This window comes from Nycticebus coucang, chromosome 4, assembly GCF_027406575.1.
Source record: "Nycticebus coucang isolate mNycCou1 chromosome 4, mNycCou1.pri, whole genome shotgun sequence".
In the NCBI taxonomy this organism is placed as follows: domain Eukaryota; kingdom Metazoa; phylum Chordata; class Mammalia; order Primates; family Lorisidae; genus Nycticebus; species Nycticebus coucang.
In genome coordinates, this window is record NC_069783.1 from 73,764,169 (window position 1) to 73,779,084 (window position 14,916).

Consider the following 14,916-nt stretch of genomic DNA (forward strand, 5'->3'; position numbering starts at 1 on the left):
TTGAGAACCACTGACCTATCTACATCGACCACCTCTTTAAGTTGACCTGACTTTCATAGACTGGACATGTACCAGATGTATGTATCAGTTCAGTGGGTCAGTTCCTTGCATTGACCACCTCTGCACGTGGAGTAGTTTGTTACAGTCCCTCGGCTTGTCAACTTAGAGGTTCTGCCCTACAAGGTCTTTTGTATTTCTTTCCTTAAGGTTATCTTTTTTCACTTAATGTTTTAAGGTTTATCCATGCTATAGCATGTATCAGTACATCATTTTTAAAAAAAGATGTGTCGGGTGGCGCCTGTGGCTCAAAGGGGTAAGGCACCGGCCCCATATGCCAGAGGTAGCGGGTTCAAACCCATCCCTGGCCAAAAACTGCAAAAAAAAAAAAAAAAAAAGATGTGTCAAATTATATATAAAATTTACTATTTTAACCAGTTTTAAGTGTATAGTTTGGTGAGATTAAATACCTTCACACTGTTTTGAGACCATCAGCATCATCCATCTCTAGAACATTTTGAATCTTCCTAAACTGAAATTTCATACCCCTTATTAAACAATAACCTTCCTCCTACCCCCACCCCCCATAGCGCCAGGCTAAATTTTGGTTTTGAGGAAAAGTGTGGATGCATATGAGGAAGGAGGCGGAGTACTTAAAAAGTACTACTAAGGAAGGCAGCAGGAAGCCTCAGATAGAGTCTTGGGTTACTTTGAAGATATAAAGGCCAGGGGTTGCTCCCTAGAATAGTGCAAAGCTGCCCAGTCCTGTAACATAATAAAAACATTTTATTTTAGAATAATACTGGAGTTACAGAAAAGTGGCAAAGGTAGTGCAGAGTTCTCATCTTACCTTTTAACTAGTTCCCCTGTTGTTAGCATCTTAATACTACCATCTACATTTGTAAAAACTAAGAAACTGACATTTATATTGACATATATACTGTTAGCCAAACTCCAGTCTTTATTTAGATTTCACTAATTTTCCCATTAATATCTCTTTTTGTTCCAAGATCCAATTCTGTTACTATATTGCATTTACTTGTCTCCACAGTCTCCCTGGGCTGTTTCTCAGTCTCCCTGACAGCCTTGAGGACTGGCCAGGTCTTCTGTACAGTGATTCTAACCTAGGTTTGCCCATTTTTCTTGCAATTAATGACTCATAACTACACATAATTTCAGGTGTTATGCAGCTTCCAGAGGCCCTTCCATAGGCCTCCTTTTGTCATTGCAAATAGGAATTTAAAAGGGTATACTGGCCCTTTTTTCCAGATAAATTATAAATTGCAGCTCATTAGTGGAACATGAAACCTATGTGGTGTGTTGCCACTAGCATTTAAAAATAATAGAACTTCGGAGCATTGCGTTTAGTAAGGATGTTTTAATTTTTGTTCACTTATATATGTGTGTGTATGTTAGGTCATAGTGTAAAATATGTATGTGTTAGCCAGACTTTTGGCCTCCCATGACCTTCTTCCCCCCTGGTGTTAGGCCGTGAATATGTTACATTATGTGGCAAATAGATGTTGCCAATACTATTAAGGTTACTAATCAGTTGACCCTAAAATAGATTATCTTGAATTGTCTGTGCAGGCTTGAAGTAATCATATGAGCCCTTTAAAACAGCTTTCTTCCAGCTAAAGGTAGAAGAGAGGAAGTTGTAGAGATGTGGCCGAAGAGGCTGTCAGATTCGAAGCGTGAAAAGGATAAGACCTGCTGTTGCTGGCTTGGAAGATGCAGGGGGCATAAGCTAAGAAATGTGGGCCAACTTCAGGAGCTAAGAGTGTTAATGACTAGTGAGGAAATAGCCTTAGTGTCACAACTGGATGGCACAGGATTCTGCCAGCACCGTGTCCTTGGAAATAAATTTTCCCTTAGAGCCTCCAGATAAGAACCCAGGCCAGTTGACACCTTTGCTTTGGCTTGTGAGACCCTGAGCAAGGAAACTCACCACATGCAGGCCTCTGACTTGCAGAACTGTGAGATCAATAAGTAGTGCTTAAGCTGCTAAATTTGTGGTAATTTATTACAGCAGCAATATGACATATTATGATGTATTTCTTACTGAGGATCAAGGTCAAAAAAGAAATAATGGAAAATTCTGCTGTTGGAGCAAGGTTCTCATCCTGCTGCTCTCATTACCCCACATCACACCTTCCTGAGCTTTCACTTATCAGTTGAATGGGTTATTCTAGAGCAGCGTTTCTCAGCCTGAGGGTCGCGACCCCTTTGTAACAATGAAAATACATCATGGCTTTAGGAAGGTTGAGAACCAATGTTAAAGTTTCCTCCACATGACATTTTTTTCTTTTGTGAACTGCCTTCGTTTTTTCAGCCAAATTCACCTATTTGGGTACAGCTCTATGAGTTTTGATAAATGAATCAAATCACCATCACAAGGTAAAGAACTGTTACATCACCACAAAACCCCCTCCCACCAACCCTATTCCTGGCAACCACTAATCTATTTATTGTTCTTATAGTTCTGCTGTCTCCAGAATGTCATATAAGTGGAATCATAAGTGGAATGTAGCCTTTTGAAAATGGCTTCTTTCATATAATTCATTTGAGATTCATCCACATTAGGTTTATCAATGGTTTCTTTTTATTGCTGAATAGTGTTTCATTGTATGGGTGTGTGTGCCACAATCTGTTTATCAGTTCCCCAATTGAAGGACATTTGAGTTGTTACCAGTTTTTGGTGATTATGAATAAAGCCACTGTAGCACTTGCATATATGTTTTTGTGTGAACATAAGTTTGTTTTTTCCTTTTGAGTAAATATATCAGAGTGGGATCACTCATCTTACTGTAAATGGATGCTTACTGTTTTCAACATGCCACTGTTTCCAAAGTAAGCTGTACTGTTTTCATTTATACCAGCAATGTTTGAGAATATCAGTTGTTTTTCAGCCCTGTCAGCACTTCCTCCCTCCCTCCCTCCCTCCCTCCCTCCCTTCCTTCCTTCCTTCCTTCCTTCCTATACTCCTTTCCTCCCTCCCTTCCTTTCTTTCTTCCCTTTCTTCCTTTCTTTCTTTTGACAGGGTCTTGCTGTGTTGCCATAGGTAGAGGACATTGGTGTCATAGCTCACTGCAACCTCAGAAGCTCAAGTGATCCCCCTGCCTCAGTCTCCTGAGTAGTTGGGAACTAAGCCTTGCTAATTCTTTTCTGTTTTTTTGTAGAGACAGGGTTTCACTCTTGCTCAGACTGGTCCTGAACTCCTGATCTCAAGTAATCCTCTTGGCTATGCATCTCAGACTTCTAGGATTACAGGTATGAGCCGCAACACCTGGACCGTCCCTGTTTTTTTATGTCTGAACAAGGAAACTGATGTTCAAGGCTAAATATCTCTGAACATCTTGGTGTTTAATGCACTTTTCCAAATATTGGTTCAGAATGTTCTTTACATCATCTTGGATTTCTTTTATACTCTTTAGGGTTTTATGTGTCTTTGTCCCTTCTTTTCCATAGAGACCTAGTTTCCCCATCAGATCTATAAAATTTAGGTAACTTGGGATCTTCAAGAAATAACATATGTAAACTATGGGTGGCATATTTGGATCAGGATGATGGAGAGAGAGTCACCCATCTCGAATGCCGGGTGTTTTTTTTATTTTTATTTTTTCCCAGTCTTTGGCTGGGGCTGGGTTTGAACCTACCACCTCCAGTATATGGGGCTAGTGCCCTACTCCTTTGAGCCACAGTCACCGCTCTTTTTTTTGTTTTGATTTTGTTTGTCTTTTACAATTAGGTTCTTGCTCTGTCAACCAGGCTGAAGTGCAGTGGCATGATTATAGCTCACTGCAGCCTTGAATCCTGGGCTCAAGTAATCCTCCTGCCTCGTCCTCTGGAGTAGCTGGGACTACAGGCTTGGACCACTGAGTGATTCCACTAGCCTCACTCTCTAGGAATGACCTGCATTCAGCCACAGGGTCTTCTTTTCTAGGTTTGAATTTTTGTTTTTAAGCCCCAGAAACGGTATAGAGTCAGGGTCTGCAGACCTGAGTTAACGCTCTCACTCCGCTCCTTCCCAGCTGCTTACACTGGGCCTTACATTCAGCCTGCCCAGGCCATGCTTTCCCTCAATGAGCAAGTGGACGTGATAACTATAGGGGAGAGTATACTTGGAACATCCTCTGTGTTGCAGGCCCTGTGCCAAGCACTCTGTGTGTAAGATCTCACTAACATTTCCCAGTAATGCTATGCAGAAGGTGACATTTTAAAGGTGTACCCTTGGTTATGTGCAATGCTCCCTGAACCAGCAACAACTATATTAGGATGGCTATGGAATGGTTTTATTCTAGAAAAGCTTTAAATCCACTGTAATACATTTATTTTAAAGTCAATCATAACCATTATCAGTAACAGATCACTTGTTATCCATGTATCAACTCATCCACATCATAGCTGAGAGCAGCTGGTCCGTTCCAGGGTTGGAGGGCACCATCCTCAGCTACCTATTTTTGAGGTAGCAAGAGCCTTCATTGTTGGGATCCTGCAGGTCTGTGAGGTGGGACTGACCTTGTTGTGGGGTGGGGAAGTAGTTGACCTTAATTCTGTCTGGTCAGGGTGTAATTCTTTCCCATACTCATTGCTCTCAGTACCTTCTCATTACTGTCTTCTATATCCTGCCTTCCATTAACTTAGTCATTAAAATACCAGAGTACACTCTATTATAGAAATGTATGCTTGAATAGTTATTTGGCAGATTCTCAGTTCTTGCAGGACCAGGATGGATTTTATTCCTCTCAGTGTCTGGGCCGCACACGGAAGATGCATAATAAATATGTGGTGTCTGGGCCTTCGGGTTACCTCTGTTTCTCCCCACTCTGCCATTTTCACTAGACCTCCCATGGGATTGTAACAGTCTTTATTTTTCCAATGTTTTATTATAAAAATTTTAAAACAGAGAACCCAACCCAGCACTTACATTCACGATTTAGATTTATACCTTCATGTAGACCAGAAGTCTGCACAGACTAGTATTGGGATAAAAATTACCTAGGGAATTTGTAAAAAAAAATTTTTTTTGTTGAGCCCTACAATCTCTCCTCAGGTTGGGGATGGTGAGGTTCCAAAAATCATCTTCTTTTTCTTTCTTTTTATAATCTCCCCATCCCCAACCCATGTAAACAATGGGTGTAGAATGTCTAGACTAGAGAAGATGTGGTGGTGAAGGGGAAAAAAAAGGCCTCACCCTTTTTAAGACATAAGGGGAGAAAAGAAGATTTCTTGGGTCATCTGGTGAGGGTCCTGGATCAAGGAAATGACTGGACATAGAAAGATGCAAAGAAAGATGTAAACCAAAGGAGGGCCCTTTAGTTAGACTTTGCAATGCTGTTTTCCTGTATGTATGTGCATTTCCCAGCTTATAAACACCTCTTGTCTGTATAGTCCTCACAATACATAGTGCCTGGCTCACGAGTCCTTAATACATGTTTGTTGAACTGACTCATCATGGATAAAGTAGCTATTGCCATTGTAGGAAGTGTCCCCAGAATGCTGGCATGAAGTCTGCAAGTAGCCTGGGGATTTAGAGGTGCCTACATTCCTGGGGCCATAACCAGCAGAGAGAGCCTGGCTTCCCAAAACCCCTGGTGAAGGCTGCCACACTTAGACCACCACTTGGTAGAAGTGCTCTCTTCTGCCAAATCAAGGTCAGGCTGTGGCAGTTTTAGAAATTTCCTTTGAGTTTTCTGAGAAATTGCAATTATACTTTTCTATGAATTCTGGCCTGGAAGTCTCCTAGACTCTCTTCAAGCAGAGTATAGAGTATAATAACAGAGTTCTCAAATGTCATTCACTGCGGCCTTTCTGAACCTCAGAAATGTGTTGTCTCTGCTTGGAAAATTTCTTGCAGTGCAAAGCCAACATGCGTGAGCATCTGCTAACAATACCATGATGACGAGCTATGGTGGTCTCTTCCCGAGGCTTTGGAACGAGAAGTAGGACGATTACCCCTTGAGAGTGGAATCTTAAAGTGAAGCACTGCAGAGGCTGCATTACTCTTAGACTCAACTTGACCAAATATGTCTAAAGGATGGTGTCAATAGGAGGACACTGGCTAGTGGAGATGGAAGGAAAGAGTCCCAGAAGGAAATGTTGGTAGGGGCCATCCCTGAACTAGATGAGGTAACTAGAGCCTTAGCTAGTACCTCTGAGCACAGTATTACATTCCCTTGTCAGCCTGCCCCATCCAGGACCATTCAACATTGTAATCATACATCCAGCTTGCTTGGTTCTGGGTCCACCTTCCCCAAGCAATTGTTTGATGCCAACTGGCTCCCCATCCCATGTAAGTCTGCCCACGGGGAATGAAGATACTTATCATGGAGAGTTGGACTACTTCCATCCACTGTGATAGTGATTTCTCTTTGGGAATGAATAGAGCCATTTTTGGCCATGACTTGTCTATTCATGTTGCATCTCTATGGGGAGATGACAGGTGGTGGTGGCCATATGTCCTTGGTGTATTTCAGTGCTTGTGAGAGTTGTTCCATTTGTAGATTGCCAATTTGTTAGGCCAGGGACAAGCAAAGGAATATGTTCTTGGAAAATTGTGTACTGCTAGAAAACACACACATACACACCTTGTTTGTTTATTTATTTGTTTTTATCTGAGATAGTGAGGCATTTTGTTTGCTATTTCAAAATATTAGGGGGCAAAAAAGTTTTTGTTACATCGGTGTGCACTATAATGCTGAAGCCAGGGCTTTCAGTGTGCCTACTACTAGGAGAGTGTACATTGTACCCAATAGGTAAGTTTTTAGCCCTCATCTACTGCTTCCTCCCCTCTTTTTAGTTTCCAATGTCAATTATGTCTTTTTGCGCCCATGTGCACCCATCGTTTAGCGCCCACTTATTAGTGAGGATTTGTGGTGTTTGTTTTTTTAAATGAAATTTCCTGAGGAACTTCATTTAGGATAAATGGTCTCAGTTCCATCCAAATTTTTGTGGATGACATAATTTTGTTTCTTTTTATGGCTGAATAGTACTCCATGGTATGCATATATCACATTTTCTTTATCCTCTCATGTATTGATGGGGTCTTGGGTTGATTTCATATCTTTGAGTTTGTGAATTGAGCTGTGAGGAACATTCAAGTGTAGGTGTCTTTTTGATAAAATGATTTTTTTTCCTTTGGGTAGCTTGTTATCTAACTAGCAGGGGGATTGCTGGATTGTGTAGTAGTTCTGCCTTTAGCTTTTGGGGGAATTTCCACATTGTGTTTTATGGAGTTTGTACTAATTTCCAGTCCTCCCAGCAGTGTGTAAGTGTTCTTTTCTGTCTGCACCATACCAGCCATGTTGTTTTTGACTTTTTAATTATGGCCATTCTGATAAGAGGAAGGTGGTATCTCACTGTGGCTTTAATTTGCACTTCCTTTATAATTAATGATATTGAGTATTTATTCATATATCTATTGGCCATTTGTCTATTTTTTTTTGTCTCAGCCTCCCAAGTAGCTGGGATTACAGGTGCCTGTCACAATGCCCAGCTATTTTTTTGTTGCAGTTTGGCTGGGGCTGGGTTTGAACCCACCATCCTCAGTATATGGGGCCAGCGTCCTACCCACTGAGCCATAGGTGCCACCCTGTCTATTTTCTTTTGAAAAAATTCTGCTCATGTCTTTTGCCTGCTTTTAGATGGGATTTTTTTTTTTTTGAGGTTTTGAGTTCTTTGGAGATTCTGGAAATTAGTCCTTTGTTTAATACATAGTTTGCAAATATTTTCTTCCGTTCTATAGGTTAGTGTTTAATTATTTACTTTTCTGGGTAGAAGCTTTTTAGTTTAATTAAGTCCCATATATTTATTTTTGTTGCTGTTGTATTTGCCTTTAATGGTCTTAGTCATAAATTCTTTGTCTAGGTCTAGAAAAGTTTTTCCTACATTCTCTTCTAGAATTTTTTCTTTGCTTTTGGGACAGAGTCTCACTGTGTTGCCCTTGGTAGAGTGCTGTGGTGTCACAGCTCACAGCAACCTTAAACTCTTGGGCTTAAGCGATTCTCTTGCCTCACCTTCCCAAGCAGCTTGGACTATAGGTGCCCGCCACAACACCCGACTATTTTTTTTTTTTTTTTGTAGTTGTCATTGTTGTTTAGCAGGCTTGGGCTGGATTAGAACCTGCCAGCCCCAGTGTATGTGGCTGGCACCCTAACCACTGAGCTATGGGCGCCAAACCTCTTCTAGAATTTTTTTTTTTTTTTTTTTGAGACAGTGTCTCACTATGTTGCCCTTGGTAGAGTGCCATGGCGTCACAACTCACACCAACCTCAAACTCTTGGGCTTAAGCAATTCTCTTACCTTAGCCTCCCAAGTAGCTGGGACTACAGGTGCTTGCCACAATGCATGGCTATTTTTTTGTTGTAGTTGTCATTGTTGTTTGGCAGGCCTGGGCTGGGTTCCAACCCACCAGCTCTGGTATCTATGGCTGGTGCCCTAGCCGCTGAGCTACAAGAGCCGAGCCCTCCTCTAGAATTTTTATGGTTTCATGCCTTAAGTCTTTAATGAATCTTGAATTAATTTTTGTATATGGCCAGAGATACGGGTCCTGTTTCATTCCTCTGTACATGGCTGCCCAGTTTTCCCAGAACCATTTATTGAACATGTTGTCCTTTCCTCAGTGTATGTTTTGTTTGCTTTGTTTAAGATCAGTTGGTTGTAGATAGTTTTTTTTTCTGTGTTCTCTATTCTGTTCCATCAGACTATGTTTCTACTTTTATAACAGAACCATGATATTTTGGTTACTATAGCCTTGTAATATAATTTGAAGTCTGGTATTGTGATGCCTCCAAATTTGTTCTTTTTGCTTAAGATTGCTTTGACATTTGGGCTCTTTTTTTGGTTCCAAATGAAGCATTAAATTATCTTTTTTTTTGGGGGGTCTTGATATTTTGATGGGAATTGCACTAAATCTGTAAATTACTTTGGGTAGAATGGACATATTAACAATATTGGCCTTTACTAATCCATGAGCATGGGATGTTTTTCCATTTGCTTCTGTCATCTATAGCTTTTCTCATCAGCGTTTTGTAGTTTTCCTTGTAGAGATCTTTCATCTCCCCAGTTAAATATATTCCTTTTATTTTCTTAATAGCTACTGTAAATGGTAGTGAGTCCTTGATTTGACTCTCAGCTTGACTAATTATTAGCATATAGAAATTGATTTGTGTATATCAATTTGGTAGCCTGAGATTTTGCTGAATTTATTAATCAATTTGAGGAGTCTTTTGGTGGAATCTTTAGGGTTTTCTAGATACAGGATCATGTCATTGGCAAATAGGGATAGTTTGACCTCCTTTTTCACAATTTGTTTGCCCTTTATTTCTTTCTCTTGCCTGATTGCTCTGGCTAGAACTTCTACTACTATTTTGAATAGAAGTGGTGACAGTGGGCACCCTTGTCTTATTCCAGTTTTGGGGGGAATGTTTTCAACTTCCCCCCATTCATTATGGTGTTAGCTGTGGGTTTGTTGTATATGGCTTCCATATTTTTGAGGTATGTTTCTCCTGTGCCTAATTTGTTGTGAGTTTTCATCATGAATGGTGTTGGATTTTATTGAATGCTTTTTCTGTGTCTATAGATATGATCATATGGCCTTTGGTTTTGGTTCTCTTTATGTGGTAAATCATATTTATTGATTCGCATATGTTAAACCATCCTTGCATCTCTGGGATGAAAGCCACTTGATTATGGTGAATTATCTTTTTGATGTGCTGCTAAATTCAGTTTGCTAGCATTGTGCTGAGGATTTTTGTGTCAATGTTCATAAGGGATATTGATCTGTAGTTTTTTTTTCTTTTGTTGTTGTGTCTTTTCCTGGCTTTGATATCAAGGTAATACTGGCTTCATAGGATGAGTTAGGGGGAATTCCTTTCTTTTTGATGTTATGGAATAATTTCTGTAGAATAGATGCCAGTTCTTGTTTGTAGAATTCAGCCATGACTCTGTCTGGTCTCAGGACTTTTTTTTTTTTTTTTGATTTTTTTTTTATTACACCTCATTGTGCTGCTAGTTATTGGTCTATTCAGGATTTCTATTTCTTCCTGATTCAGGATTGGGAGGTTGTATGTTTCCAAGAGTTTATCCATTTCCTCTAGGAAAAAACACATGCTTTAAAAAAATTTCCCAAAGGAAATGATACAAGAATAATTGAGGCTTTTTAGTTACTCACATTTGGGAGACTATGCAGACTATATTATGCCCATATTTATAAAATTCTATCAATGCAGTAGAAACCTCCACAGTTGACCATTTCCCTACCCTGACCAACTCCTTAAGTTAATCTAATTTTTATAGACTGGACATGTAACACACGTACATATCAGTACAGTAGGCCTAGATCCTATGTTGACCACTTCCATATGTTGACGAGTTTGTTAAAGTCCCTTGGGTGGTGAAATTACAGAGCTGCTACTGTATTTCAATGTGTCAGAACATTAGTAGAGGAAGAGACTGGAAGGAGGACTGTAGAATCAGGAGTCAGTGACCTGCCCATGTCAAAGATGTGGGGCACCATGGATCAGATCCAAAATAATCAAAACACAGATGTCAGTCTCAATGCAGTGGAAACCAGGTGGCATGACAGACAGCACTGCCACTCACTTTCTATTGTGCTAAATTACCTGGCAATGGCACTCCTAGTTTTCTGTACTACAGTAAAGATTAGTTTGTTGTAACAAATTCCCCAGAACACCCTCACTATAGCAAGGCAGCTTTGTTCCATGGGGTCATTCTGGGATCCAGGTTCCTTCCATCTTATTGCTTTGTCCTTCCCTGTCATAGCACTGTTCAATGGAACTTTCTGTGATAATGGAAATGTTCTCAGTCTGTGGTGTGCAATTTGGCAGGCACCAGCTTCCTGTGGCTGTTGAGCAGTTGAAATGTGGTTAATGTGACTGAAAAACTAAGTTTTTCTTGATTTTAATTAATTTAAATTGAAATAGCCACAGGTGCTTGTGGTTGCTGTATTCGACAGAATAACTCTAGATCAAAGCTGGGTGGTTTCCAAGTTAACTTCAGTTCCTAGGAAGGGAAAAGAGATTGTTAGTAAGGCAAGGGGCTAGTTTTGAAGTTGGAGATGACCCAGAAGTTGTACACATTATTTTGATTCAAACTCCATTGTTTCGAACTTAGTCAATTGGTTGTACCTACTTCCAGGAGGCCATGTGCCAACTCTATTTACTTATTTGTTTATTTACTTATTTTTGAGACAGAGTCTTACTCTGTCACCATTGGTCGAGTGTTGCATGACCGGAGACGCGAATGAACAGCAGCTTTGCCGTGGGTATGAACTCGCTCCTGTAATTATTAAGTCAAGAAACAGACTACATGGGATGGGATGGCATGTAGTTAATCTATCATCTGTTAGTTTCACCATTACCTCATTTTACCTATCTGAAATTAACTTGAAAGGAAATATCCTGTTACCACATCAACACAATCACTTCTGTAGGAAACATCTTCTTCTAGACACTGATTAATCTCTGGGCAGGTTTCTAAATAAAGATCACAAAAAAGGAAGTAGCCACAGGGGAACAGAGTTAATGGAAGAGTATCTTCAAGCTGTTCACTCAGTTTACTCAGTATGAAGTAACTGTATCTTTTCCTCAGGGCAGAGCATCTATAGACCTCTGACAATATGTTGTTAACATACGTCAACCTTCTGGCCCATATTTCTGAGGAAGGGTGCGCACAGCTTCAGAGAATGGGCTTGTGGAATTTTTAACTCCAGGCAAGCCAACTCTGTGTGTGTCCCAGGGGGGCCCAGGTCCCTCAAGCCTCTGGAAAAAAAGCAAGCCATTTTAAACTCACACTGAGTTCACTTTGTGTGCTTGATGTAGGATATGTTTATTTTTAAATATTATCCTACCTAGAGTGCCATGACATCATAGGTCACAGCAACCTCAAACTCTTGGGCTTAAGCAATCCTCTTCCCTCAACCTCCTGAGTAGCTCCCAGCTACACACTACAGATGTGTGCCACTATGCCTGGTTAGGTTTCTGTTTTTAGTAAAGATGGGGATCTCACTCTTACTCAGGCTGGTCTTGAACTCCTGTGCTCAAGCAATCCACCCACCTTGGCCTCCCAGAGTGCTAAGATTACAGGCGTGAGTCACTGTGCCCAGCACAACTCTTATTATTATGGTTAAGTGATAGAGAGATTTGAGCGGACATCTAAGAGTCTCAGCCACCATATCTCATCTTTGTAGCTCTTAACTTTGTGTCTGTGGACACATGCACATTTCTAATCCTCTGATAATAACAGCCACACTTCATAAGGTTATTGTGAGGGTCACAGTGAGATACTAGGAAAGCCCTCAGCACGGTGCTTGGTACATGGTATTCACTCAATGTTAGACACTGTTACTGTAGCTCTTGTTACCTATAATCTTGGCCTTCAATATTGCTTCCTGAGCATTTCTGACTTTCCAATTCTGAATGTGGATTGCCTGTGGTAACAAAAGCTCTGAATAAGAAATGAAGGCTATTTCACTGCACACGAGGGAAACAACAGACGTGAACATCAAATTCTGAGCTCAGCTAATGATAGTTCATTTCTGATGAAAAGGCTCATTTTGATATGTTGAAAATCCCAGGTCTCATAGTCTGAGACATATTTACTGAGATTATTAATGTTACCATGAAAGACTTCTTAGGGGACAGCTGGAGAGCTTTACACAGTCAGACAACATGTCTCTAGCATTCCCCCTAGCTAATAGAGTCCAGTCTAGCAAATGGAGAAAGACATGCTTTTAAAAAGATGCCTGTGCTGGTCAGCTCATGATGTTTCTTGACAAGCTGATAATGAGCACATCTCTACCTTATTAGAGAAGATAAATAGAGACTGACCGTGGCACTGTGGGGCAGTGACAGTTATAGAAATCATCTGTTCTCAGCTCAGGCTATGACACTAAACAGTGATCAACATTTCACTTTCAAAATTACATGAGTGAAGATAATGAATTCACTAAAGACTCTCAATGCATTTTAAAGAAAGGCATTCCAGAATAAACAACTGTGAAACTGTATTTCAAAACAGTGGGTGACAGTGACAGTATTTCTCATTTGCCTTACCTGCTACAAGAAATATCATTCCTTCCATGCCTTGAAATAGGTGAATGCTTAGGAGGTAGATGAAAATTTTAGGCATAATATCTTGATTTCCCCCCCGTCCCCATTGTTAGTTACTACATGGTATAAAACCAAGAAGCTAAATTAGTTTTCTTCCAATGCCACTCCTAATTTGAGTGACACGAATCACAGAGATTTCATGAAGCAATTTGTAAAGGTGAAAAGGTATGTAATTCAGAAGGTATGTCCTAGTAGAGAAAATGTCAGACATAAAAGAATTAGGGAGAGAAAATTCTCAGTAGAGTTTGCAATCATGTGAAAACCTCAAGCTCAGAGTTTAAGAGGGAGAGAGAGAGAGACTGTGGCCTAAAAGCAGACGCTTAGGCACAAGATGAGAGGAAACCCTCAGCTGAGATGGAACTTGGAAACAGGAAGAGGAGGACAGACAACCTGACAGGCTGGCAGGTGCCAGAAAATCAGAAGTTGTGCTGACAAGGATGAGTGGAGGTTCTGCGGGTGATATGCACTAATGAATACTAATGAATACTAATGCAGTCTGGAGTCCAGCAGGATTTAGAATGGCTGAATATGCTGCAAGGGGATTTCACTGCACTGAACTTCTGGAAAGGTCTGAATTTCTCTTGGAGTTTGATTCTCATGTTTGTAGAACATGAGAATCATGGTTTGGGAATGATAGTATGCCCTGAGGGAAACTATTCAAGTTGGCTCTGAGAGCAAGGAGTCAAAAGCTGGGAACAGATGTATAGAGGGTCTTCCTTTAGTTGGGAATTTTGCAGTTGCGAGACTGGAAATAAGAATAGATTGCTTCGGAGGGGCGGAGCATGATGGTGGACAGGACGGACATGTAGCCCACCTCTCCCAAGCCATCAGGTGAGAGGAAAGGTGGTCTGGACCTTCCCTGTGTGTGGCTTATTGGAGTGGAAAGACAGCTGGAGACACCCAGCGAACTGGCGGATTGCTATATATGAGGGGTAATTAAAAAATCACAGACTCTGTTGTAAAGATTCTTCCCTGCTCGGTCATGCTGGCCAGCAGGCCCCTCCCCTACGGAGGTCAGCAGCTTGTAAATGCTGACAAAGCCCAATTGACAAATAATTATTCCTGAACTGAGGGAGGCATCCGAAAGGAGAGCCACTCAAAACCACGGGGAGCTGGGCAAACTGTTGGACAATTGAAGGGAAGGGATCCTGCCCTGGAAACAGACATTTTGAACTACCCAAAAGGGCAGGCACCTTTCCCCCAGGTGTTGGAGGTTCAGGGCTGGTGGTTCAGGCTGCGCGGCCAACTGGCGGGTGCCGATCCAAAAGGGAAACTCTGAACCATAAAATTCAGAATAAGTCCCCGAAATGCTCCAACCACGGGAACCGGCTTGAAGCTGCGGACCCGGCTTTAGCTGCTAAAGCCGCGAAGCTACTGAAGCCGCAGACTTGGCTTCAGCCCCAGGAGCCAGCTACAGCATATAAAACTGCAAGCCCGCCAACGACCGTGCGAACTCAGCACCATTACCCCTACAGCCGATTGCAGTAGCCAGTTTGCAGGAGAACCTGGGAACAGAATGGAAAGACTTAAGAAGCGTGGACACCTGCACTGAGTGGGAAGGTCGGTCGCAAGTGCTGTCTGGAAAAGAACAGCCAAGGTTACACAATTCTTAGGCGACAAACTTTTACAGAAATTCCAAAATGGCCATCGGCCATGGAAGGTGGTTACCATGGTAACAGTATAAACTGTAAATCAGGTATAAGTCTCGGAACCATTCACAGCGCCATCTGATGTCCAGAAAGTATATTGCAGTATGAATATATTCCTACGAAAGTTGATCCCTACTGCA